This window comes from Talpa occidentalis, unplaced genomic scaffold (genome assembly GCF_014898055.3).
Source record: "Talpa occidentalis isolate TD23 unplaced genomic scaffold, MPIMG_talOcc4v2.1 talOcc4.12, whole genome shotgun sequence".
In the NCBI taxonomy this organism is placed as follows: Eukaryota; Metazoa; Chordata; class Mammalia; order Eulipotyphla; family Talpidae; genus Talpa; species Talpa occidentalis.
This window is the reverse complement of record NW_023601212.1, coordinates 80,858,225-80,863,304: the sequence shown is the minus strand read 5'-3', so window position 1 is coordinate 80,863,304 and position 5,080 is coordinate 80,858,225.

The window sequence follows — 5,080 nt, the reverse complement described above, 5'->3', positions numbered from 1 at the left end:
CAATAAATAAGGTAGATCTGATATTATCAAACACACTTGAGGGTCCTATACCCAGAGAAAATTCATAAAAAATTGGCTATATATGAGTCTACAAGGAAAGCCTCATCAAGTCTGAAAAAAAGAAAACTAATCCATACATCATTCTACGCTCACTATGTTACATAAATGAATATTAATTTAATATTAAAACTAAGGGGGGATGCCCGTGTCACCTGAAAAATTTTTATTATTCTCATTTTTTTAAAGATTTATTTTATTTATGCATACAAGAGCTGGGGTATAGGCCAGAGATGTGGGGGGTGAGAAGAGTCACCAGAGACAGAGTGGGGAGCAGAACAGGTGGATCTACTGAAATACACTGCTGAGGAGAGCAGCGGATGAGACAGGAGAGGTCTGCTGCTCCATGTGTGTCAGCTCCCTGGCTGGGGATTTTTTTTTTTTTTAAATATTTATTTATTTATTTATTTATGCAAGCACTGGGCACAGTCAGAGGCACAGGAGGGTGAGAGAATTCACCAGAGCCAGAGAGGGGAGCAGAGCAGGCAGAAGGACCGAAGTACACTGCTGAGGGGAGCAGCGGGCGGCAGGAGAGGTCTGCGCGCCATGTGGGACCCTCCTCCGGTGGCTGGGGAGCAGCCGGGGATCGAACCGGCGCTGCAGAGGCTGCGGGCAGCTTCGCAACCCAGCGCTCAACCGCTGCGCCACCGAGGAGGCCCTCTGGCTGGGGATTGAACTCGTGCTGCAGTGGCTGTGGATTGCTTCATAGTGCTGAGACTTAACCCCTTGCACCACCAGGGAGGCCCTTTATTGTTCTCTTTTAAAAGAAATTCTAGAGTCGATAAATGCAAATTAAAATACAGAACAGTTAGAAAATAATAAGAACACAATAGTTCAGAATCTATGAGGTATAGCTAACAATGTTCTTAGGAACCATTTTTTAACTACAGTCAATAGAAATTAAAATAAGAAAGTATCCAACTGAATACGTTGATAAAAAAAATAACAATATAGTAGGAAGAGAAGTTGAAGAAGGACTCAACAGACACAATAAGGAACTGACATAGAAAACTAAAAAAAAAAAGTAGTAGAGAAAATGGGAACAAATGGATGCTTCTTTAATGTGAAAAAAATATATTTATGTTAATCCAAAAGTCCAAATTAAGCTTTATGGGGAAAAAAAGACACTCACTGAAGTGATCATTTTACTTTAAGGTGTTAATGGTGTGTGTGTCACAAGGAGCGTTTCTCCACTGCCCAGGAGACTGGCAAGCCAGTACTAAGCCCCACCTCTCTTTCTGCCTACTACCAACCTGCCAGCTCCCAGCCCTTCCCACAGAGCATCAGTGGACACGGGCAGTGCTTTGCTAAGACCCCTTTAAAAGCTTTAAATGCTTCACTCCGTCCATGCTCATTAGCAAATGAGAAATGCCACCAGATTGCCGACAGCCAGCCACAGCCCAGGAAATGACAGCTTCTTGTAGGGTTTCTTGTGATATTTCTCTTCTTGGAGAAGGTCAACAGATATACACAATTATTTAACTACTTCTAGATGTTCAAGCAACTTAAATAGAGAAAGTAGAGACTGGGGAAAACGAAGCTAGAACTATCATCATGTGAAGATAATGTGATCTCTACCTGGAAAATCAAAAATAATTAACTGGGGGGAAAAAGAATATTCTAAACAGTAAGTGATTCAGTAAGAGGCTGAATACAGTCCTGAGGGCATAGCAGAGGTCCCAGGCTCCTTGGGGAGTCCAGTGGCAGGTTGAACTCTACCAAGTTCCCTCTCTCATACAGGGTGTGGTGATTTGTATACTCTGGCAGAAACATTTATTCTGTATTTGGGTCTTCTCTCTCTGCAGGTCATACCCCTGCCTATTTCACCATCCCTGGAATTACTGACTTTGTATAATAGCACAGGGTGGGTCAGATAGAATTGTCTCCAACCAAGAAGCTCTTTCCCAGTGAAAGAAAAAAGACAACTGGCAAGCCCTGGACCATTATCATATTTCCCATCCACCAGAAGCAGCTGGCCTTTTAGAACAATGAAATGGTATTCTGAAAACAGATCCAGCAGTATCCAGGAGACCACACCTGTGAGGCTAGGATACTTCTGGTAGAAAGTGATATGTGATCTCAAACAGTGAGGCCCAGAAATCAAAAGTGGGGTGAGGGGTGGAGGGTGGCAGTTCTCACTGTTACTTTTCTCTCCAAAAATATTTACTTTCCATCCCACAAGTCACTCATGCTCTGTGGACTTAACTGTGCAAGAGTGATGTGTTTTCACCAAGGAGTCCAAGTAAGGAAGAGTTCCCTGGCCATTTTGGATTCCTCCTGAATCTAGGGCAATGGCAGAAAAGGGTGTCTGTCCCTATGCTGGTTGTGCTCTCCCTGATTATGGGCATAGGTTTGTTACTCCCTGATAGGACCTGGGAGAGGCAGAAGAGGGAGGAGGATGAGCTCTGTGGTTGCACCATCACACCCAGTGGCACAAATTAACAGAAAACTACATGGTTCATATTAACCACCCTAATTCTCTTGCCCCACTATTGTCTACATCAAGGTTTGGTGGTGGCTAAGACTACCAATTTGTATCAGGTTTTAGGAGGGAAGAAATAACCCTTGGGTAATGAGAAACTATAAGAAGAACGGGCAGTCCTTGGAAATTGTGAACTCTGAAACTTAGAAGGAACATTTAGAGTGGCCTGAGAGAAAGCAAAAAATACCAGTTGATTCCACTCATACTTGGAATATAAAATAGAAAGCGAAAGAACCGCTAACAACAAAGAAAAATAAACGATTAAAATCTGACTGCAGAACTATGACTACCGGAAGAGCAGGTGGGGAGTGGGATCAAAGGGAGGAAGGACTCAGTGAACTCTGGTGCAAAAGTTTTGGTGCTTTGGTAGTACACAGTGTGAGAGGATGCATTGCAGAGGTGGTGTGCAACCATACTCCTGAAACATATACAGGGTTATAAGCAATGCAATCTCAATAAACATAATTTAAAAAAAAATAAAGTGGCCTAAAATGTCACATTTGCATATTTGGATGTGACCTGCTGTTATCTCCCTTTTGAGATGCATTTGTTGCTGTGATAAATGCAGAGGTGGAACACATGTTGGTGTGACCAAGGTTTAGTTCTGAGCCCTCTTCTTTTCCCTGTTGCCTGCTGTACCTCAGCAACCTCATCCAGTGCCAGGGCTTTAAGTAACAAGTGACTTAAATATACCAATGACTCCGAAGCCTACACATCCAGCTCTGGCTGGACTATAAATCCACCTGCCTGCTTGGCCAACTCCTTGGAGGCCTCACAAAGATCTCAAATAAAGATGTCCAGATCAAAACTATTAATTTCAGCCTATCAGTATTGCCTAACCTGCTCCCGCTACAGTCTCCCCTTTTTCAATAAATGCACCATTAAGTGAACCAGTTGCTTAAAACAAAAACCTAGAGCTGCCCTGTGCAATATAGTAGCCACTAGCCACATCTGACTATTTCAATCTAAATGTTAATTAATTAAAATAAAAATTTCAGGTTCTTAGTTTTACAAGTCGTCAATGTATATAGCAAGTGGTTACTATATTGGATAATCAGAACCAGAACATTTCCACCATCACAAAGAGTGTTATTGGGTAGAACTTTTCCAAAAAGGTTGCCATTAATTCCTCTTTCTTTAACCTTCCACACATAATCCATGAACAAATCCTATGAATTTTACCTCCAAAACATTCCTTGCGTCAGTCTATTTTTCCCCAACCAACTCCCACTTTGTCTATGCCACCATTACCTTTTACCTGGGCTGTTGAACTCACACACTTCTTTTTTTTAATATTTATTCATTTATACAAGAACTTGGGTACGGGCCAGAGGTGGGGGGGGGGAGGCGGTGAGAGAAATCACCAGAGACAGAGTGGGGAACAGAACAGGCTGATCGACTGAAATATACTGCTGAGGGGAGCAGCAGGTGAGTCAGGAGAGGTCTGCTGCACCATGTGGGTTGCTCCCTGGCTGGCTGGGGGATAGAGCTAGTGCTGCAGTGGCTGCAGATAGCTTCATAGGTTGCTTCTTAACCCCTTGCGCCACCAGGAAGGCCCCTCACTCACTTCTTAATTATCTTAGAAGTCTCAACTTAGATATCATTGTTTTAGAGATGGGTCCTCTCACCAATCTGAAATAGCCAACAAGTAACACTCATTTAAATAACTTATTCCAATTCTCTGCATAGAACTTAGCATTAACTAATGATTCTTTAATGTGTTTATTGCCTGCCTCCGTCAACTAGATTGTACGCTCCATGACGTTAGGAATTCTAAGTTATTTCATTGCTGCATTCCCAAAGTCTAGAACAGTGCCTGAAACCTAGTATACTCAAGAAGTTTGTCAAATAAATGATCAAAAACTCTACAAGGAGTGCTGTGGTTAAAAGCAGGGTTTCTAAAATCAGAAGACGAATCACACTCCTATCTGGACCAGTTGTGTGATCTACTGCAAGTCAGATAACTCAAGGTTCACTGTAAAATGAGACCCCACCTATGGCATAGGGTAGCACTTATAAATAGCACTTATAAAGCACACCTTCTCCTCCCTCTCCTCCTCTGAGAGCTCCCTTCTTTCAGCCCTCCCCTGCGCCCCTCATGTGGTCACTTCTGCTATGGCGACTCTGCACCAAAGTAAAAAGGCAAGAGTAAGCCTTTGAAATTTGGCGGGAATTAATGGCCTCCGTCTGGAGGAGCTGAATTGCGCAGGCGCGGGACACCTACTCTTTCTCGCGCGCTAACTTTGCAGCCAATCAGATTTAGCGCTGGAACCCGAGTGTCCAGGGCTCACCAGTCGAATCTGGGAGGCGGGACGCCGCGGAGTCAGTGGCGAGAGGGGGCGGGGACTAGGGGCGGCCACGCCCCGTTCTGCGGCCCGAATCTCGGCGGCCCAATGAGAGAGGCCTGCAGCCCGAAGGCCGGGGGGCGGAGCGTTGGTGGCAGCCGGAATCCAAAGCCGTCCGACGCTGGCCAATCAGAGTGAGGAGGTGGGTGGAGTCTAGCCAATCAGCTTGCAGAATAGGTGAGGCTGGGGGTTGAGG